The sequence below is a fragment of the Hevea brasiliensis genome, chromosome 7 (assembly GCF_030052815.1).
Source record: "Hevea brasiliensis isolate MT/VB/25A 57/8 chromosome 7, ASM3005281v1, whole genome shotgun sequence".
In the NCBI taxonomy this organism is placed as follows: Eukaryota; Viridiplantae; Streptophyta; class Magnoliopsida; order Malpighiales; family Euphorbiaceae; genus Hevea; species Hevea brasiliensis.
In genome coordinates, this window is record NC_079499.1 from 91,119,584 (window position 1) to 91,143,790 (window position 24,207).

The 24,207-nt window shown below is 33.4% G+C and overlaps 1 non-coding gene and 1 pseudogene across 1 annotated transcript; both read left to right on the forward strand.

Moving 5' to 3' along the window:
- Positions 1-50: 50 nt before the first annotated feature.
- LOC131181691 (methyl jasmonate esterase 1-like) lies at positions 51-15,948 on the forward strand (annotated as a pseudogene).
- LOC131181744 (small nucleolar RNA R71) lies at positions 13,071-13,177 on the forward strand. The gene has a single exon (XR_009150223.1). It is a non-coding gene; the product is annotated as a small nucleolar RNA R71 (small nucleolar RNA).
- Positions 15,949-24,207: the final 8,259 nt, after the last annotated feature.

Sequence of the window (24,207 nt, forward strand, 5' to 3'; positions counted from 1 at the left end):
CAAAATTAAGTTATTTCTCATAAAAAATCTCATTATAATATACTAAATTTTTTAAAAAGAAATATGCTGATGCCCAAGTCTGGTTCGACACAAGAAACAGTGTTTGACTCGGGTAGTAGTTTAATTGGTTTGCAGTTTGCACATCTGTCATCATTTACCTTTGAAGCTTCCCATGCGTGGAAAAGAGGATAAGGATACCATCTGTGGTCCAAATCACATTCTATCATCAAATATTTGTTCAGTACTGAACACAAAAGGAAGGAAGGATGCCATAAAAATTCTCTTTTAGAAATGGAAATGCTTTTCAATTCTCTATTTTTCTCTCTGAAATCCATCGCTTTTTCCCTGAAAACAAATAGCCACAGCCAAGAGAAAGTTGCCTTTTTCAACAAGCCTGATGCATCCCAAAGATATTTTATCTTCCACAAAACAATTGCAGAATGATGCAGGACACAGGCATTTTGTGTTAGTCCATGGAGCCTGGTGCTGGTACAAAGTTTCCGCTCTGGTTATAGTGTTACTGCTCTGGATCATGGCTGCTTCTGGGGTGCACTCAAAGCAGGTTCATGAGCTCCGCTCGTTCTTAGACTACTTTGAGCACTTGATGGAATTCATGGCGTCCCTACCACCAGAAGAGGGGGTGGTACTAGTTGGCCACAGCATGGGTGGCATTGGCATATCTGTCGCCACGGAAAAGTTCCCTGAGATAATTTCTGCTGGAGTCTTGCTACCGCAACTATGCCTGGTCCTGATTTTGATTACAAAACTATATCACGAAAGGTACTATTCGCATCTCCATGTCGTGATAATACATCATCAATACGTGTGCTACTCAAAATTAGGAAATAATCCTTGATTGGTTCTTGGGAATTTTGAGTGATTAAGCTATATACGTTTGGTTAAAATGAAATTCAACAAAATTATGTGGAATTCAATTCAATTCATATCATATTTTATATGTTTAATTTCTTTGATTCGAAAACATTTAGATTTTAATTATATGAAATTGGTATTACTAAATTTTCCTTTTATTTGTGAAAAAGTAGTGATATTATTATCTACTTCTGAAAAATTTACAGTTTGCTAGACAACTCGGTTCATTCATGGACACAAAATATATTTTTGCTGATGGACCAAACAGCCCTCCAACCTCCATGTTGTATGGACCAGACATCTTGTCAAACAACTTCTACCAGCTCTCCCCATCTGAGGTAATAATGTGGCTCAACCGCAAGTCTGCGGTCGTTCAAGTAATATAGAAAAGATATCGTTCCCACAAGAAGTTGTGTTTATGATTGAATTTTTGATATAAAAAGTTGACTAAATTAAACTAATTTTGAAATTAAAGCAATAAATTGATGGATATTGAAGTATGAATTCTATATGTGTAAAATTAATGATTTATTCAACAATGTAATGATTTAACTAAATTTGCATCAAATTAAAATAAGCAAATTGAAATATGGCAAGATTTAAAATGGCAAATAATTAAATTCAATTAGAAATTAACAATGATAAAAGGGATGATTCCGGAGTTTGAGAGTTCATATTCAAGCTATTTTGAGATTTTTAAATTGGTTATCCAATCTTGTGGAATTTATGGGTTTTAAGGAGATTAATTCTTAAATCCTTTGAATACCCTTTCGAGTGAGACAAAGAGTGCATTAATCAATCTAATCCTACTTTCGTGGAGTTAAAGTTAATCAAGACCCATTAAGTTCCTTAATTAATCGGTAAATCCTCTTAATCCTTAGTCTATTTCTAGATCTAAGTTAATTAAGTCCAATTTCTTGATTATCTATCATAAGGTTTTCTCCTTTCGGTGCCTCAACCATGGATTAAGAACAACACTTAATGGGATCCTACATTAAGCATGTCATTGAGCACACAAGAAATGAATAAAACTCATTAAGACCATAAAATATGAATTACCCAATCAAAATCCACAAAATATCTCAAATATTACATCCCTTACTCCAGAATCAAATGAAACTACTCACTATCCATAATATTTACAAGATGTTCTGATTTAATATGGAAATAAAGCTTTAATCTAAGATAAGAAACAAGAAACCCAACACTAGAAAGGTAGGAAATATGCAAGAAGAGAAAGAAATCTCCAAATCTGGTTGGAAATGGTGTGGGAGATGATTTTGACTCTTCAGCTGCTGCCCTCTCCTTTTTCTTTTTCTTCCTCTCTTTTTTTTTTTTTTTTTTCTAAAATGGGATAAGGGTCTATTTATAACTTTTTTTTCTAATAAGGAGCCCTAAAATGGTGTGCTTGAGGTGTGATTTTCTGAGGGAATCTTCTGCCAACTCATTATGAAGTCTTTATGGGACTGCATAAGTGGACTGCATAAATTATGCAGTCCTTTATGCAGTTTTCGGCTCGTTTCTGGCTCTCTTATGCGAAACTGCATGAGCAAGGTGCAAGACTGCATAAGTTATGCACAATTCTGTGAGGTTGCATAAGGGAGGCACGAATCTGCATAAGTTATGCGGCAACTTATGCAAGGTCCGGCGAGGAAGTGGGGCGATTTCTTCTCCTTATGCGAGCGCATAACTTATGCGGCAAGTTATGCACAATTTGGCCAATGCATACTTCAACTTTGAAACTTGTTTTTGACATCTTTGGCTGCAGAAATCATTCCTCAAAAGTAAAATTTCTTTTTAGTCCTTCAAAAACACCATTTTTCCTACAAAACAAAGTAAAAATTACAAATTAATCCAAAATTGGCAATTATGAAAAACTAACTAAATAACTAATGAAATTAGCTTAAAGTGACTAATAATCAAGTAAAATGGCTATGAAATTAAACCTGAATGACTATGCAAAATGTATGCATCAAATACCCCCAAACTCAAGCTTTTGCTTGTCCTCAAGCAAACTTTAAAATATAATGCAATTTTTAGGGTGCCTTATCCAAAGAGCTATGAAAATCACCTATTAAAGTAACTTAACACACCTTTAGCCATACCAACAATCCATATACCCATCCTTCAAAATGCAAAGAATTTAATGATTATCCAAGCTTTCACCGCTTAGCCATCAAGTCAATTATCATTCAAAATTCCCAAACCAACCAATCAAAAGAGAGTCATGCTCAAAAGGAATTCTAGGACAATTAATAGTCAAAGTGCCTCTTATATAAAATGATGGAATTAAATGAATGAATGGATAATTTTCCAATCCCATAGGCAAATTTCCTACTCCTATCTCCACTAATGTAGCAAGTACTATCAAGAGATCAAAGGTCTTTTTAGGGATGTAATGGGGCCATGGGGTTCAAAATGAGGCTAAGAAGAAAAAGGGACAAAAAGGATTCAAAGCATGAGAATATTTTCAATCTTGAAAACATAAGGTACACTTCTTATTTTATTATTTTTTTCTCTCTTTTTTTTATATATATATATGGATGAGAGAAATACACAATGAGAATTGTCAAGTGCTAGCATATTTTATAAAACACATAAAAATGGAGGGACACTTTGATACTTTAAACTTGTATCTTGCATTTTCTTTTAATGATTGTCCCTAAAAATGCCACCCCCAAACTCATTTCTTTTAATTACTTTGGGTGGATTTCTTTTAATATGAATGACAATAATGAAAAGCACATATACTAGCACTTTTACAAGATGACAAGCATTTCTTCTCCCTTTTATTGTATTTTTTTCTTCTCTTTTTTTTTTTTAATATCAAAGTATAAAGTGTACCTAATATTCAATTATCCTCATGAAAAGGGTTGGAGTGTTTGGTTCATTGGCTAGGTAGCAATAAGGGATTTAAGAAAAATTAGGAATAAAAAGGTTCAAAGGGGTTTGCAAGGGTCAATTTTAATTAGGAAAAGGGCCAAAGGTTTAAAATGAGAAGGTTTAAATCAAAGAATGCCTAATCATCTCTCTTTTCAAGTACAAGCTGGTATTTCACCTTGAAAGGTTTAGAAAATTTGTTATAGGATTGGTGAGACATCATTTGACTACCTTATATCCAATAACTCCCTCTAAACACTCCAATCTCTAAAGGACTAGTTGGGTGGCTTTTTGGCTAAGAAGATATAGGCAAGGGATAGACACTTCAAAACTTTGCACCTCTTAGGAAACTTTCAATCCACAAACCCAACTAAAGGTAAGTCAAATCACTCTCATAGGCAAATTTTCAATACTCAAGGGATTTGGCAAAAGATTTTAATGCATGATGCATGATTCCTAAAAATGAGCAATGAATTAACTAAATGGAGGAAATCTATTTGTGTGCAATGTGTACAATTTCTAAGTGATGTATAATGTGTGTGTAAATGTGTTATGTATATGTATGTATGGATGTATATGTAAAATATTTACAATATATGTAAATGGAATGGGATGAGATGTTCCTATACTCAATATGTGCAAAATGTAGCAAAAATCAAAATGCACACCCCCAAACTCAAAATTGGACATTGTCCTCAATGTCTCAAGCAGTGCAGCATTAAAACTTAAAGTAAAGAAGAATAACCAGGAATTGTTAAATTTAAGAGCAAAAAGAAAGAGTTACCTGGTATAGAGCATATGAGAATTCAAGAGATCAAGGTGATGCATAAGAAGCTGCACAGGTTATGCAGAATAAAATCTTTGTCTGAAGCAGTGCATAAGGGTGCATAAGGTTGCAGTGCATGAGTTGCATAAAAGGCATGAGCTATGCAGAGCATTTGCATAAGGGGTTTCACAGCCTGTGCAGTATATTCAAAAGCTGCTGCATGATGATATAGCAAGGAAAAATGAGCAAACACTAGTAGAAGCATGCAAATATGTACAGTGTATGGACAAGTATGCACAAAAGGGCAGTAAAGGCAATGAAAGTCAATGAAAAACTAATGGAATAGCCATTCAATAGAACTTCAAGAAAAATAGACTTCAAAGCAAACTAAAATTGTTTTAACATATCCACAAAGAAAAACTCCTAGAAGTTTGAACAAAAGCAAAATAAAAACTAATCTAATTCTATTGTCTTGCCCTTGTCCAAAGATGCTGCTAAAGGATTTGGATGGAGTAGGCTGATCGAAGGGGTGGTTCTGGAGGAGGTGATGGAGGTGGAGGTGGCATTCCCAGAAAAGCCATGAGCTGCTTCATCATCTCTTTTAATTCTTTCTGCTTATCTCTGGTTTCCATGACAAAATCAAAGAGTTGATCATAACGATCCTTGAGGGTGTCAAGACTAGATTCAAGCTTTCTATCCACAAAATATATATCATCACTAAGCCTTTCAAGATAGGTGAATAAGGCTTTAGTGTTGAAGGGAGGAGGTGCTGTGGATGAAGAGGGTCCAGCTGCAGAAGGTGTAAGGTCATGCAGAATCTGTGGGATGTCTGTGCGGTGAGTGGGTGGTGTAGGTTCGTAGAATGTTGTTGGGTGGTGGGGCCATTGTGCCTCTGGTTGTGCAGTGGGTCCTGTGTCTTCTGCTGGTTGTGCAGTGTCAGAAGGTGGCAAACTGAATCCAGTTTTGGATAGGTGTGTAGCATCAAAATATAGAGTGTCTAAAAGTGCTGGTAGAGGATGCTCTTCTGGATTAAAACCAAAATCCTTGGCTATAACAGTTATGAGCCCACCCATGACCATGTCACCTATGGATTTGGTGGCAATATGTAACACATGCTCACACATGCTCACCAGAACTAGTCCCTCTACCCAAGATAGTGCTAGCAATAAGCCTATGGATAAATCTAAGTGCAGGGTCTAGTATTTGAGAGGTCTTGGATCTGCCAGCAGAAAAACTCTGAGGTTGGTTTGTGATAATCCTCCAAAACTGAGCAGTATTCCAAACACCTTTGTTTGCTACCTCTACCCCTATATATGGTACCCTAAATAGTCCATCAATTGCAAACCCAAAAATGCTATGAAATTGGTCTAATGATAGCTCTCTATTTTGCCCCAAACACCTAAACTTCATAGTTGGTTTGTAATCTATCTCATGCAATTTCAGAGTAGCAGAAAATGAGGAAATAAATTCCAAAACTAGAGCTGGATAAACTAGTTCTTGCTTATGCACAAATTCCATCCAACCCAAACCATCAAGGTAGGCAACAACATTATCAAATAAACCAACTAATTGGAGGGCCTCTGCAGAAATGTACCTTGTGGGTTGCACCTTCTTGTCCTTAAGTCTCTTAAAGGTTGCCTTGTGAGCTGCATCAGGAAGGGGCCAAGGTAGTTTTGATACCTGTGTTGCTACTGAAGTTTGCTTTTTGCTAGAAGAGGGTGATTTGGCTTGTGGGGTAGAGGTAGAAACGCCAACCCCCTGTCGTGTGGAGGCTGAAGTTTTGGGGTTTTTGGGTGGAGGCTCTGAAAGTGGAGTGGTAGGTGGGTCTTTGCGTTTTGTGAGAGGTGGTGCAGAAGCCATGGGTCGGGTGGATTTCGACTGGATTTTCCTCTTATAGGTGGCTGTGGGAGGTGTGGAGGGGTTTGTTATGGAGGAGAATCGGGGTTGGGGGGCCGCATTACCAAGGGCGAGACTTGGAGAGGGGAGGTTTAAGGGGAATGAGGAGGCGATTCCATGGTGTTGTCGATGGTGAGAATGGAGAAGGAAAGAAGAAAGTAAAAGAGGCAGGGGGAAGTTAGGGCAAAGGGCGGTGAAAAGAGGAGTGGGGAGGAAGGATGATGCCGAGAAAAATGGACGTGGGGGAAGTGAACAGGAACGACGGGAAGAGGGAAAGTGGGTGCCGAAAGGTTTTTTATTTGCACAGGACTTGTGTAAAACTGCACAAGGGGAGAATGGGTGTGCATAAGTTATGCACCCTCTTATGCAGGTTTCGGATGAAGAAAAAAAGAGTGTGAGAAATTGGTTATACAAAATTGCATAACTTATGCACTGACTTATGCAGGATTCGGCTGATAATGGAAGTGTGAAAAGTCAGTTATGTAAAAGTATATAACTTATGCACTCCCTTATGCAGTTTTCGGCAGAAAGAGAAGTGCAGTGAATGTGGTCATGCAAATGTCTGTGCACTCCCTTATGCAAGTCTCAGCAAATTTTGGAATTTCAGAAGATGTGGTTATGCGGAAGTGTATAACTTATGCACTCCCTTATGCAAGTCTCGGCAAATTTTGGAATTCCAGAAAAGTTGGTCATGCAGAAGTGCATAACTTATGCGCTCCCTTATGCAAGTTTCTGCAGATTTTTGATTTCCAGAATTTGTGGTTATGCGGAAGTGCATAACTTATGCACTCCCTTATGCAGATTTCGGCAGAAAGTGGAAAGCAGAAAAGTTGGTCATGCGGAAGTGCATAACTTATGCACTCCCTTATGCAAGTTTCGGCAGATTTTGGAAATACAGAATTTGAAGTCATGCAAGAGTGCATAAGTTATGCACACACTTATGTAGATTGCAGCAGAGATGAAAGATGGCAAAAATTGTGGTTATGCAGGATTGCATTAGTTATGCAGTTACTTATGCACAATTCAACAAGATTGAGATTACAATTGAAAATGATTTGCAAGTGTGAAAAATACCCTAGAATGAAGAAATATAATTCTATGAAGCACAAATCATGAGAAATTATCACCAAAAACACATCAATGTATACAAAATCTATCGAAATTGCATCATACAAGCTTGTAGAAGTGAGTTCTGCATAAGAGGCATTTGTGAATTATGCCATTTCAACTCAAATTCTGCAAATCAACATTTAGCATATTAAAACTCAATAAAATCTGCATAAAGTTGCATTTATCCACAAATGAGAATGGACTCTCCAAGTTATGCCAAGAAAATGCAGTATGTCCACCTCGAATCTCATAACCCAAATAAGCTCAAAACTACAAAAATGACCCACTTACCATCATATTAACATGATAAGCACAAATACTTAAAAGTTACACACCCAACCTCACAAAGAAACATAAGCCATGTGTTGTAGACCCTTCCTTGCTGAAAATTGCATTTCTCTGCATAGACCAAGAAGCAAATCTGCACAGGTTATGCAATAAGAATAAATCAATCTTGAGAGAGTTGAAGGACAAAATATCAGATTAAGAGTCACTCCCCAACAGTTCACCAACCTTCCTTTATTGAAATATATCTACAAGGGACAAGATTTAACAATGTCAAAAGTTGAATTTGGGGAGATTTAGGATGAAAACAAAAGCAATGTAAATAAAAGTAAATCAACAAAAGGAAAATAAAAGAACTTGGGATGCCTCCCAAGAGGGCTAATTTATAGTCCTTAGCTGGACTCTTCATGCATTTCACTAAAAAGAGGTGAGGGATTGGAGAGCTTGTAATAGCTTGCTCCCTTTATTGGGTCTCTAGTTATGTAATGTTTCAATCTATGCCCATTGACCTTAAAATTCCCAGATTTTTCACTCTAAATTTCAATTGCTCCATAAGGGAAAACCTTAGAAACTCTATATGGACCAGTCCACCTTGATTTAAGTTTTCCAGGGAACAATTTCAATTTTGAGTTGAACAACAAAACTGAATCACCTTCTTTAAATTCCTTTTTCCTAAGATGCTTATCATGCCAAACTTTAGTTCTTTCTTTATAAATACGGGCACTTTCATAGGCATCCATCCTCAATTCTTCAAGCTCATTAAGTTGCAATAGCCTTTTCTCACCAGCTTGCTTAAGATCAAAATTCAAGGTTTGAATGGCCCAATATGCTCTATGTTCTAGCTCCACAGGTAAATGACAAGACTTACCATACACCAACCTAAAGGGAGTAGTTCCTATAGGGGTTTTGTAAGCAGTCCTATATGCCCATAAAGCATCATCTAGTTTGACAGACAAATCTTTCCGAGAATTACTCACTGTTTTCTCCAAGATATGGGTGAGTTCTCTGTTAGAAATTTCAACTTGTCCTGAAGTTTGAGGGTGGTATGGGGTAGCTATCTTGTGCATTACATCATACTTCCTCATTAAGCTCTCAAATTGCTTATTACAAAAATCTGAACCCCCATCACTAATTACAGCCCTTGGAGCTCCAAATCTACTCAAAACAAATTTCTTCAAGAATTTCACTACCACTTTAGCATCATTAGTTGGAGTTGCAATAGCTTCCACCCACTTTGACACATAGTCAACTCCAACTAGAATGTATTTATTACCATATGAAGGAGGGAATGGGCCCATAAAATCTATTCCCCAGACATCAAATAATTCTACTTCAATAATATCATTTAGGGGCATTTGATCTCTTTTTGACAAATTTCCACTCCTTTGACATTTACCACATTCTAACACAAATTTCCTCACATCCTTAAAAAGATTTGGACAAAAGAAACCAGCTTGCAAAATTTTACTAGCTGTTTTAGAGGTTCCAAAATGTCCTCCATAATCAGAAGCATGGCAATGATGCATAACACTCTGTGTCTCCTCATCAGGAATACATCTTCTTATTAAACCATCACAACATCTCCTAAAGAGTAAAGGATCATCCCATCTATAAATTTTGCCTCATGCAAAAACTTTTTTCTTTTGTTGCCATGTCATTCCTAGAGGTAAAACTCCACAAGATAGATAATTCACCAAGTCTGCATACCAAGGTAGTTTAGCAACAAGAGAGAAAAGTTGTTCATCCAAGAAAAACTCATCAATAGGGACTCCATCCATTTCTTCATCATCCAATTTCAACCTACTAAGATTATCCGCAACTACATTTTCAGCTCCCTTCTTGTCTCTAATCTCCAAATCAAACTCTTGTAGCATCAGAATCCACCTAATGAGCCTAGGTTTAGCCACCTTTTTACGGAGTAAATACCTGATGGCTGCATGATCTGAAAATATAACCACCTTTGAGTTAATAATGTAAGGTCTGAACTTTTCCAATGCAATGACAATTGCTAAGAATTCCTTTTCAGTTGTTGCATAATTTGTTTGAGCCTCATCCAATGTTCTACTAGCATAATAAATAGCATAAGCCTTTTTGTCCTTTCTTTGACCAAGAATAGCTCCAATTGCATAGTTGCTAGCATCACACATAATTTCAAAAGGTAGGCTCCAATCGGGCGGTTGCATGATTGGTGCAGTGATAAGAGCTTGCTTCAACCTGCAAAAGGCATCCAAACACTCTTGGTCAAATACAAATGGTATGTCATGACTTAACAAATTAGACAAAGGTTTGGCTATTTTAGAAAAATCCTTGATAAAGCGTCTGTAGAACCCGGCATGTCCTAGAAAACTTCGAATTCCTTTGACATTGGTAGGAGGAGCCATCTTCTCTATCACTTCAACCTTGGCTTTATCAACCTCTATTCCTCTGTTAGACACCAAATGTCCAAGCACTATCCCTTCCTGAACCATGAAATGACACTTTTCCCAGTTTAACACAAGATCAGTATCTGCACATCGCTGCAAAACTTTAGAAAGGTTAGCCAAGCATATGTCAAATGAAGATCCATAAACAGAAAAGTCATCCATAAAAACCTCCATTATATCTTCAATGAAATCTGAGAAGATTGCCATCATGCACCTTTGAAAAGTGGCTGGTGCATTACACAACCCAAATGGCATCCTCCTATAAGCAAAGGTTCCATATGGACAAGTAAAAGTGGTTTTCTCTTGATCATTTGGATGGATAGGGATTTGAAAAAATCCTGAATACCCATCTAAATAGCAAAATAAGAATGCCTAGCTAATCTTTCTAACATTTGATCAATGAAGGGAAGTGGAAAATGATCTTTTCTAGTGGCAATATTTAATTTTCTGTAATCTATGCACATTCGTCAACTAGTCACTGTTCTGGTGGGAATTAATTCATTATTTTCATTTTTTACCATTGTGATTCCACTCTTTTTTGGGACAACATGTACTGGACTCACCCAAATCTTTATGCGAGATAGGATATATGATCCCTGCATCAAGCAACTTCAAAATTTCTTTTTTAACAACTTCTTTCATATTTGGGTTCAACCTCCTCTGATGTTCAATAGATGGCTTACAATTTTCTTCCAAAATAATTCTGTGCATGCAAAAGTGTGGGCTTATTCCCTTAATGTCATCTATGGTATATCCTAAAACTTTCCTAAATTGCCTCAACACTTTTAACAACTTATCAGCCTCTAAGGTACTCAAGTTTGCATTTACAATTACTGGATAAGTGTTATTAGTGCCAAGAAATTCATACCTGAGCTGGGAAGGAAGTTGCTTAAGTTCTACCTTTGGTGCATCTTCTTCCTTGAATGATGGTTGCTTAGATTCGACTATTTCCTTTTGTGTGAGTTGAAAAACTGGAGCAGAAATGAATGGTGGACTTCCCTCTAAATGTTAAGCATATGTAGCCACATGAGGGTTGTCATAGTCTATGCCTCCTCCATGAACCAAGCAATTTTCAAGTGGATCTTCCGGATATCTCTTTCTGAAGTGTTCTTCAACCAACTCATCAATGATATCAATTCTCAAACAAGTATCAGCTTCAGAATGATGCTTCTTCATAGTGTTATTAATATTGAAAACCAATTGATCTTCACCAACTCTAAGAGTCAATTTTTCTCCCTTAACATCAATCAATGCTCCTGCTGTAGCTAGAAAGGGTCTTTCCAAGGTAATTGGGATATTAGAATCCTCTTCCATGTCCAAGATGACAAAGTCAACAGGTATATAGGACTTCCCAACCTTCAGAGGCATATTCTCCAAAATCCCTTCAGGATACTTAATTGATCTGTCATTCAAGAGAAATGTAGGTTGGCTTAAGATCTCCCATATTGAGCTTCTCATAAATGGAGAGGGGCATGAGGCTAACACTAGCCCCTAAATCACATAAAGCTTTTGTAGAACACGATTCCCCAATGTGGCATGGAATTGAAAAACTCCCTGGATCCTTGAGCTTTGGAGGAAGTTTCCTTTGGAGGATAGCACTGCATTCTTCTGTCAAAGCTACGGTTTCATGGTCTTCAAGTTTCCTCTTGTTTGAGAGAATTTCTTTTAAGAATTTTGCAAAAGAGGGCATTTGTGAAAGAGCATCAATAAAAGGCACATTTATGTATAGCTTCTTCAAAACCTCTAAGAACTTTCCAAATTGCTCATCAAGCTTGGCTTTTTGAAATCTTTGTGGAAAGGGAGGTTGTGATTTGTAAGGCTCTGGAGGTATATACTTCTCTTCCTTCTCTTCAATTTTCTCTTTACATTTTTCTGCACTTTCTTTCTCACTTTCTTGTTTTTCACTCTCATCAATTTCTTTCTCATTTTCTCTCTTCTCATTATTTTCACTTTTCTTATTTTTTTCACTCTTCTCATTATTTACAACTTTCCCACTTCTTAAAGTAATAGCTTGACACTGCTCTCTTGGGTTTTCTGGTTGACTTGGAAGTTTTCCAAAAGACTTGGTACCTGAGGAAGATGCTTGTTGTGCAATCTGATTTTCCAACATTCTGTTATGTGTTTGCATCTGTTCTAGCCTTGCTTTCATCTCTCTCATCTCCTCATCATGCTTAGTTTGGTTAGCAAGAATCTGTTGTAATAAAGCTTCTATGGTGGAACTTTGTTCTTGCTGTTTTGGTGGAGGATTCATATTTCTCTGTTGAAAATTAGGCAATGGTTGCCTATTTTGCTGATATGGAATTCCTTGTTGCTTTTGTGGTTGAAAATTCTGATTTGGAACTTGACTTTACTAATTTCCCCATGAAAAGTTGGGATGATTCCTCCAAGTTGGATTATAAGTTTGAGAGTAAGGATTCCCCATTTGTTTGTTTCCATAATTACCAACATATGCAGCTTGCTCTCCATAGTCTACTCCATAGCTGGTAGTTCCCTCTGCATAAGCAACTTGTTGTGAACTTCCAGATGATGATGATGAACTAACCAACATACTTAAATCTTCCATCTTTTTAGCCAAAACATTTATAAGTGCATCAAACTTTGCATTAATCATGTTGAATGGATCAAGGTCATACATTCCAACAGCTTGCCTTTTTTGAGTTGGAGCTGGTCCTCTTGGACTACTCCAAAGATGAGTATTCTTTGCAATTTTCTCCAATAACTCATAAGCTTCATCTTCATGCTTCATAATAAATTCTCCTCCTGTTTGAGCATCAATAATCCCTCTAATTGCAGGAGTAACATTGGTATAAAAATTCTGGTTTATCATCCATTTTGGAATGGCATGATGTGGGCATTGTCTCTCTAATTCCTTCCATCTCATCCATGACTCATAGAGAGTTTCATCTCCTCTTGGTCTAAAAGCTGTCATTTGATTCCTCAATTCTTGAGTTTTTCCAGGTGGAAAATATTGTGCAAGAAATGCATCAGTGAGTTGCTCCCAATTTGTAATGGAGTTGTGAGGTAAAGAATCAAGCCAATCCAATGCTCTATCTTTCAAAGAGAATGGGAATAGCTTCAATCTTGCTGCATCATCAGATACTCCAGGTTGTTTTTGCATATCACAAATCATAGCAAACTTCTTTAGATGTGTGTGTGGATTTTCAGAAGGATGTCCCCCAAATTGGGAATTTTGAATCATTTGAAGAACTCCAAAATCCATCTTGTAACTATTTGCATCAATTCTTGGTCTTGCTATGCTTTCTCTCAAGTCATCAAAATGAGGAAAAGCATGATCCATCATACTTCCCCTAGGCACATTAGCATTTACAACTTCTTCACCTTGGGCTACATTTTCATTGTTTGACCATTTCGGCATTAGCCACCAATTCTAATTCTTTCATCGACCATATGCCTTCAATTTCAGTTTCTCTCAAGGCTTCTTTTCTTTTTCTAGTTTCTTTCTTGTTGGCTTTACAAAATTTCTCAATTTCAGGATTAAACAATAAGGATGTGTCACTTGTGCTTCTAGCTCTTCTCATAAAAGATTAAAAGTACCTGAAAAGGAACAAACAAACACAAAATAAAAAGATAACAAAGATAAAACTATAAACAACTAAAATAATCAAGAATTCAATCTTAAACAAACAACTCCCCGGTAACGGCGCCAAAAACTTGATGTGGCCCAACCGCAAGTGCACGGGTCGTTCAAGTAATATAGAAAGATATCGTTCCCACGAGTTGTGTTATGATTGAATTTTTATATAAAAAGTTGACTAAATTAAACTATTTTTGAAATTAAAGCAATAAATTGATGGATATTGAAGTATGAATTCTATATGTGTAAAATTAATGATTTATTCAACAATGTAATGATTTAACTAAATTTGCATCAAATTAAAATAAGCAAATTGAAATATGGCAAGATTTAAAATGGCAAGTAATTAAATTCAATTAGAAATTAACAATGATAAAAAAGGCGATTAGGAGTTAGAAATTCATATTCAAGCTATTTTGAGATTTTTAAATTGGTTATCCAATCTTGTGGAATTTATGGGTTTTAAGGAGATTAATTCTTAAATCCTTTGAATACCCTTTCGAGTGGGACAAAGAGTGCCTTAATCAATCTAATCCTACTTTCGTGGAGTTAAAGTTAATCAAGACCCATTAAGTTCTTTAATTAATCTGTAAATCCTCTTAATCCTTAGTCTATTTCTAGATCTAAGTTAATTAAGTCTAATTTCTTGATTATCTATCACAAGGTTTTCTCCTTTCGATGCCTCAACCATGGATTAAGAACAACACTTAATGGGATCCTACATTAAGCATGTCATTGAGCACACAAGAAATGAATAAAACTCATTAAGACCACAAAATATGGATTACCCAATCAAAATCCACAAAATATCTCAAATATTACATCCCTTACTCCAGAATCAAATGAAACTACTCACTATCCATAATATTTACAAGATATTCTGAGTTAATATGGAAATAAAGCTTTAATCTAAGATAAGAAATAAGAAACCCAACACTAGAAAGGTAGCAAATATGCAAGAAGAGAAAGAAATCTCCAAATCTGGTTGGAAATGGTGTAGGAGATGATTTTGACTCTTCAGCTGCTGCCCTCTCCTTTTTCTTTTTCTTCCTCTTTTTTTTTTTTCTAAAATGGGATAAGGGTCTATTTATAACTTTTTTTCTGACAAGGAGCCCTAAAATGGTGTGTTTGAGGTGTGATTTTCTGAGGGAATCTTCTGCCAGCTCATTATAAAGTCTTTGTGGGACTGCATAAGTGGACTGCATAAGTTATGCAGTCCCTTATGCAGTTTTCGGCTGCTTTTTGGCTCTCTTATGCAAAACTGCATGAGCAAGGTGCAAGACTGCATAAGTTATGCACAATTCTGTGAGGTTGCATAAGGGAGGCACGAATCTGCATAAGTTATACGGCAACTTATGCAGATTTCGGTAGGAAGTGGGGACAGTTTCTTCTCCTTATGCAGAACTGCATAACTTATGCGGCAAGTTATGCACAATTTGGCCAATGCATACTTCAACTTTGAAACTTGTTTTTGACATCTTTGGCTGCAGAAATCATTCCTCAAAAGTAAAATTTCTTTTTAGTCCTTCAAAAACACCATTTTTCCTACAAAACAAAGTAAAAATTACAAATTAATCCAAAATTGACAATTATGAAAAACTAACTAACTAATGAAATTAGCTTAAAGTGACTAATAATCAAGTAAAATGGTTATGAAATTAAACCTAAATGACTATGCAAAATGTATGCATCAGGTAATAGCATTCATAACTTATTTTTCTGCTGCAATTGGATAGCTTATCTGTTTTCTTGAATCAAGCAAGATCTAATTCCAGCTACACTGGCAAGGAGACCTTTCCCTCTCCGGATCCTTGATGATGGAGGTACACAAAATGTAGTGGTCACCAAAGAGAAATATGGATCTGTTCCTCGAATTTACATTGTGTGTGGCTAAGATAAGATGGTAAAGGAAGATCTTCAGAGGTGGATGATCGAAAACAATCCACCTGATGAAGTAAAGTTTATCTCTGATTCTGATCACATGGTCATGTTTTCAAAACCATAGGAACTCTCTTCTTGCCTCAAGGAGATTGCCAACAAATACTTTTGAATATATTCCATGCATTTATGGGAGACTTAATTGATTCCTTCTTTGCAATTGACAGGGGAATTTTATAGGTGCGGCCATGTTAGAATAAATTACGCAGTTGTTAATTTTTTTTTTCTCCCTTTAAAATAAATTATTTATAAAAAAAAATAATTAAATTTTTATATAATCATAATGATTTTTTTTAAATTAACAAAATTAAATTATTTTATTTCATAATTCACTAAAAAGAAATAAATTATGATTTTTTGTAAAATTCTAATTTCTAAATAGGGTTTATTATTTCTGTGGCTTTCTTTTAAATGCAATTCACAATGTAAAAATTATTTAGCGTAGTTTAATTTGTCCAAAGACTTTAATCTTTAATCTTATATAATCTTCCATAGAAATAGAGTGATTATACTTTTTTTTTATGAAAATTTAAATTTTATTAATAACCATGAAAAATTTAACAAAGAAAGTTTAAACTATATGCATACTAATAGGTCTCTCAAATATACTCAACTTAAAATTCAAAATATTAAGTGAAAGAACCTAGTGCAACATCAAAAACAAGAATATTACATAACAAAGAAGGTCCAAACTAAACTCATGTTAACAGGCCTCCTAAATACACTCAACTTAGAATCTAAAATGTTAAGTGGAAAAAGCAAGAATATTACATAAAGAGTTTGCAGACTAAGTGAGCTTGTCTCTGAATCAAGTTAAAGTTCAATTAGATTCTTGTAAGAGAAAGTTTGTGAACAATCCGCCCAAATTTCATATAAATCTTCTTCAGATTAATGAAGCACACTAATTCAAATAAATAGAGTGATTATATTTTTATTTCATATCTTTCAATCCAATAATATTTGAATATATTCTCTTAAACATAAGAATCCATATCATGAGGTGTGGCAAAATTTTTACGCTAGTTGTCACCTACCGTAACCCTCCTCCTTTATCAGGCCTTGAGACCGGCTAAACACAAACCACTTAGGCGGATGGTTGAAGTGGAGACATTCTATGGAAGTTTTATGTGATTGCAAGATTCCCAATAAGTTGAAAGGAAAATTTTACCATACAGCCATACGACCTGACATGTTATACGATAGTGAGTGCTGGGTAATGAAGAAGTCGTATGTGTTTAAGATAAGAGTTGCGAAAATGAGAATATTAAGGTAGATGAGTGGTCATACTAGACTAGATAAAATCCGTAATAAGAGTATTAGAGAAAATATAGGAGTGATGGCAATTGATGATAAGTTGAGAGAAGAGAGATTGAGGTAGTTTGGTTATGTAAAGCATAGACATACGGAGGCTCCAGTTAGACAAGTAGAGTATATTAGGTTAGAGAATAAAAAGAAAAGAAGGGGTAGACCTAAACTGACTTGGAGGAGAATAGTACAACATGACCTATAAGCATTACACATTTTCGAGAATTTAACCCAAAATCGTTTAGAGTGGAGAAAGAGAATCCATATAACCGACCCCAATAAATTTTTGAGATAAAGGCTTAGTTGAGTTTCGTTTATATTCTCTTAAACATAAAATATAAATAAAAATTATAGTAGCATTTCAATGACCACATAAAATTCTGTTGCCTTATGTCTCAAATGCAAAAAGAATCTAAATTTGGTCCAATCATGGTCATATTACCCACTTCTAAGTTGAGGTTACATAATAGTAAAGCACAAAAATAAGATAAATAATATAATATATGTCAAATGATGTACCAATTAACACACTTAAATTTTTAATGTATTTTATTTTTATTTTAAATTATATTGTTAACAATGATAATAATACTAGCTAATAGGTAAATGAAATTTATTATTTAAATTATTGACTTTTTAGTTAACCACTGCTTAACATAACATATTAACAATGGTAACATAAAAAATTCTAATGCATTTTATTTCTACTTTTAAATATAATATGTTAATAATAATGAAAAAAAAATCTCAGTGTTTTTATGTGCATAGCTATTTATTTTCTTTATGCATCTTTCAGACAATAAAAAAAATTTCAAAATATATATATTAATTTTAGAAATACTTGCAACACACGTCTATCAAAAATTTTATAATGCATTTTATTATATATTTATTATTACTAGTTTTTTAAGTGAGTGTTACATGTTGCTCTACTTGTAATTTGTAATATGTGCCTGTGACTTATTTTTTTATATGTAATTTTCTATTAATTTTGGCCTATAATATAATATTATCATAATATATCGATTTTTAACAATCGATTAAATTTAAGTTATTTCTATTATATTAAATTACTATGACACTAAATTAAAATTGATTTATATTTTTTTAATTTTATATGTTTAATTTATTAGTCCTTAATAAATAATTAAATTACTTTTAAAATGACATATAACAATAATGATTTTCTCACTATTAACAATAATATTGGTGTTTTTATATTAATAATAACTTTAATATAGTCATTCATCATAAAAAGATCAATAAAATAAAACAAATAAATAAATGATTTTATTCGAGAATTAATTATATAAAAAGAAATAGATTTATAATGCAAGCATCACTTAAATCTCTGGGAGTTCAATCATTATCCTTTCAAGGGTAACATGGAAATAGAAATGTTTGTCGCTTTACAAATTCTGTTGTACAAGATACTCTATCTGTCATTTTTGCATTGGGCTCATCTTATGATATATTATGAATCATGGTAGTGCGCTATCACTGGAAATGGAATCAATATAAGAACTCACCAACCTCAGATGTATGCAAATAATTTTGCTGCTCAAGGCACTACTCCAAGAAGGCTTCATTTGTATATGGAATTTTCTGCTATTTCTCCTGGAAATAGAGTGGAAAGGGCTATAAATCACAAAGAAGATGAAGATGAAGTGCAATAAGCTATAATAGAGATAAGTGTTGTAAAGTGATGGCATGTCAAAAGTCATTTGAGATGCACACATATTGGTCTAATCTAATCATTGGCATTTAGCTTTATAAAGGTGATCAAAATGAACCTAATAATATCTATAACAACTTTTAGAGGACCTTAACAGGGAACAAGATAGAGAACAAAAGAAGTTATTCAATGGTGTCAATTAACACACAAACACATAGCTAACAATAGCATAAACATGCAACAAGCATTCATTTGTGTGTGAGTTATGTGCAAGGAATTTATTATTTATAAAGTAGGAGCTCACGAAAAAAAAAACCAAAATTAAAGGTTTGCATATATAATACCTCATCCCATATTTTGCAACCTTATAAGAAAATGTCACTATTTATGTGTATCAAGATAAACTATGTTTTGGCAATTGGCAAGCATGCCATCATGTGGCTGCAAATTCTAATGGTGAAATTGATCTAGTTTCCTTCAAAAAAAAAAACCATCACACCTCAATTTAGTTGGTGTATTAACACATACTGATTTACTTCATAATCAATAAAATATAAATAAAATTAAACAAGAATTTGCAATATATAGCATATCTCTTACCTCTTAATTCACCCCGGGATTTTCATGTAACACTTATTGTCTCCTCCTCTAGTAGCTGAACATATAGATTTTAAGCTATTTAGGTATATCACAGATATCAGATTTCAATTTAAAATTGTTTCAAAGTCTATAAATCCTTGCTTGAAAATTTGCACACCAAGCCATTGCTATAGTGTGCTCCCCTGCAAATTATACACTATGCAAATATCTGTTGTAATTATTCGATGATTCATTTAATTTATGAATAAAGAAACTATATAATGATCTTCAATTTTAGAATAGGAGGGATCATTATCCCAATAAGAGATTATTACATTGCAGACAATTCACAAAGTTCCCAAATTAATGGTATGCCAACCATGGAATTATCTTTTGTTTATACATAGAAGAAACCCAAAAAATAATCACCTCAATTTCAATATACATTACTAATAGCTCCAAAATGAGCTTGTAACACTCTTTTACTTCGTTCTATTAAAATATCTCAAAACAAAATTTAACATATAGGCTATAAATTCATATAAAGGAGACCTAAGATCGAATTGAAACAAATGAAGTCAGTTAATAAGATAGAAACCTCACTTATTTTGATCTCAAATATAAGGTGATGCTGGTGTTCTACTTGATTACACAACTTAACCTCCTTAATAATATGACACATGCTATAGTAGCTAATGTAAAAGGAAGATAATTCACGAACCTCGAATCTAAAATCATTAATATATAATATTAAATTCTAAACTTTTAAAAATTTAGAATTATAATTATGGAATTACACTAAATATATTGATTAATTTATTTTTTATTAGTCAATTAAAATAAAATAAAATTATTTTTTTTTATTGTTGATTGGTATGTTTGACTATGCCATTATTTCTCAATAAAAAAAGAATTTTTTCTCTACTCTCTCCTCTTTTAGTTTTTCTCCACCCACAATTTCTCTGTTTCTTCCTTACTCTATTCTCCTTCAAATTCATATGTTTATCTCAAATACCCATTTCCGCTCCTCACAAATCCATTAGTTTTCCATCACTTTCCTAACAAAATATATTAAAAAAAAAACGAACAAAATAAAAAAAATGTTGCACAATGGCACAATTCCTCTCCACACATCCTTCCTTCACTGCCACAATGGATTGTAAACCAAAAACCCATTTATTCTTGTCTCTTCCTCTCCATTATTTCAATCGAATCTCTCTCTATTGCCACTGACTAAACTAAAATCGATGTTTTCCCTTCTGTCTCTATGACTCTGCCCTCATCGTGGATCAGTATCAATGCACCTGGATTTGGGTCACTTGATCCGAATATGTTGATGGCCCTTGTTTGGGATAGGATGAAGAGAGATCTGCCCATGGATTAATCTTTCACCTAGAAATGGCATGTGAGTTTCCATTAGCAATGTGAAATGACACGGATGTTGAGAATGGGTGCCCCATGCAACCATGGGCAGAACTAGAAACCCGTTCTTGGGAGGGCCAAAAATAAATATTAAAGCAAAGTTAAATGAAACATTGATAAAACTATAGAGACTAAAATAAAAAAAATAAAATATTAAGAGATCAAATTTAAATAATATCAAAAATATAAATGAAATTTATATATGCAAAGGTTAAAACAAAAATAAAAATATTGGAGGGATAAATAATAATTAAAAAAAAAAACAAAATTTATAGGTGAAAATTTAATTTTAAAAATTTTAGGAGGATAAACAATAATTTTTCTAAAAAATATATTATAAATTATGGGTAATATTTTAATTTTTTTTTTTTTGGTGCATTCCAAGGAGGTATCCCAGGCCTTTGCACATTTTGTTCAGCCTAGACTAATCCCCCTGCGCCAGCTTGTGGGTGCCTCGAAGGGCAGGATAAACCTCAAAGACAATGTAGTTCCTCCCTTAAATGCAATGACCCATTTGAATGTACAATGACTTCTCAAATGACCCACCACCATTCATGGAGAATCAGTCCGTTTTAGGCTTAGAGAGGTAAAGGTGTTGAGATGAATTTGCTTATAACCCATTAATTCAAGGCAAATTGGGAGCTGGGTTTGCTACCAGAAAGAGTTTGTGTAGCTTGTAATGCTGCTGTGCTAGGTTTTGCAACAGGCAGATCAGGATACCCATGGGACTGAGTTGCTGTATTGCAATCGATTAAGCCAAGTCCATCAGTGGAGAATCGGTGCTCGAATTTTATTTGTACTTGAATTTGGTTGTGAATTCTAAGATTATGTAAATTGATGCAATTCTTTTTATTTACTTTAGTTTGTACTTGAATTTGATTGTGGAATGGAATTATGTGAATTTTATTTTCATAGATTGTTTGTTGTTTGTTAATTGATTTGGATTTCCTCTTTGATATTTTCTTGTCAATCTTGTTGGTTAACTAGAGTGAGAAACAAGAGGGAAGAGTAGAAATTTTAAGAGGTAGAGAGAGTGATTAAGAAAGAGATCAAGAGAGACAGAGTAACAATTTTAGGGAGAGAGATAGAGATTGAGAATATATGAGTGTTAGGGTCTGTTTGGATGGGGTGAGGGAATGATAATTAATGGGAGGGTAAAAGAGAATAAGGAGGGGGGAGGGTAAGGAGGGTTACAATAAAAAAAATCTTATGTTTGGAAAGGAGTGAATTAATGGAAAAGTAAGAAGATGTAATGTATATTTTTTATGTTTAGAAAGAGGTGAAAGAAGGGTAAATAATTATTAGAATTATAAAAATACCCTTTCCTATTAGATATATTTTATTTTTTATTTTTTTTAATATGCAAATTAAAACCTTTTAGCTTGGGGACTAATAATTTGCATTTTCGATTGTCTCTTTATGTTAAAGCCTTTTGTTTGTATTGGCAAATTAGGTTTATTTTTAATGGATATAATTGGATTTTTAATAAAAAAATTAATGATACAATAGAAAAATCAAAAATAAAGTAATTTTCAATTCTCACCTCCTCCTACTTACACTCCAATTTGAGATGTAAGAAAAATTGAGATTTGAGGGGTAAGAAAAATTGAGATTTGAGAGGTAAGAGAGGGTAAAGCGTAACCTTACTTACCCTTACCTTTCATTAACTCACATCTTCCCAAACAAGGGTAAAATAATTACTTACTATTCTTTATCTTTATTTATCCCTCATTCACCTTTATTCACCCTCATCCAAACAGACCCGGGGAGAGAGGGAGGGAGGGGAGGATATAGAGAGAGACTAGAGGAAAGAGTGTGTAGAAAGAGAAACACAGATGCACTGAGAAAAAATAAATTTTTTGAAGGATATTTAAGTTATTTTATAATATTATAATATGAAAACTGTTTATAAAAAGTTAAAAGATGCTTTACGTAATTTACAAAATTCGAGGAGTTTTATATTATAAATTAAAGTTTAGGTATAACACTGATGTAATTAAGGGCAATTTTACGTTGGGAACAATGTGGGGCACTTGCCCCCACTACCATTTAATATTGTTTCACTAAATTTAACAATTTTGTCCCCATAAAATTTATTGATTTTGTCTCATTTAATTTTGTCCCCACTAAATTTATTAATTTTGATATATTTAATTTTATCCGACTAAATTTATCAATTTTGCCCCTATAATTCACTTAATTTTTTAAGTTTTTATTTATTTATTTAATTGTACTTATACTAAATGCAAACCATTTTTTTAATTTTAATAAGAATGTTGCTAAAAACTAAAAAAAATAAATAAAATTACCACTAAATTAGATTAATTTATTCATTGTAACATATATTTTTGCTAAGTTCAATCTCCATCCTTAAACTAAAAAAAAAACACATTTTTTTTATGTATATTATATAATATTAGTTTTTCCTCAACTACCTTTCTAATGAAAATACTTCCTCTAAAGATAATTGTATTATAGTTAAATTTATCACTCTTACGTGAAAATTCAAATAGTTAATTATAAAATTAATGAATTGACTTATTAAGTAACATATATACGCATTATGGAATCAAAAATCAAAACGAAAAATTCATAAAATACATAAAAAATTCTAATAAGCTTTATTACTTTCATTCTTAATATTTTTCATGCTAAATTTTATTTGAATGCATGTGTATAGTGTCTCTATGCTTATGTATACTTAACGTATATTGCCCCATTGACTAAATTTTTTAGATCGTCCCTGATTATAACACCTTATGTTAAGGACAATGAGTAAAATTTATCCTGCCAAATTACTTATATCATTTTCTGTATTTCATATATTTTGCGCCTCATTAAGTTTCTATCATATTTTTAATTATTAGATTTTATAATAAGTGATAAATAAATAAAAAATATTTAAAATTTAATATAAATATAGCGTGTGAGAAATAAATTAAATAAAAAATATATAAAAATATATTATAAATTAATTTATTATTATGAAATTATTTGTCTTAATAAATTTAATTTATCCGTTAAATTTATCAAGCATGTTTATATATATATATATATATATATATATATATATATATGTCTTGACAAAATTTTTATATTTATGTTTTATGTAATTTTAGTGTGTGTGGAATATAAACTTAGTATGTTTTGATAAAATTATTATAGTTTTATTAATGTGTACGTTTCTTGTCTCGTGGGTGCATGTCTTTTTAATCAATTAAAAAAAAGGAATTTGATTTTGTTCGATGGGAGTCTATCAACCTTTGGGTGGCTAGGCTAATCTTTTGTGATTCCATATTAATTATAGACAGCGTATGCCTAAAAGATAAATCTACATATTTTACTGAAATTGTCATAAAATGCGTGTACCTTCCTATTTGTGCGTGCGCGTGTTACAATGGAAATTTCTTACCTTACTCTTGTTACAATATTTAATTTACTTTAGCCTCAAATTTTAGAA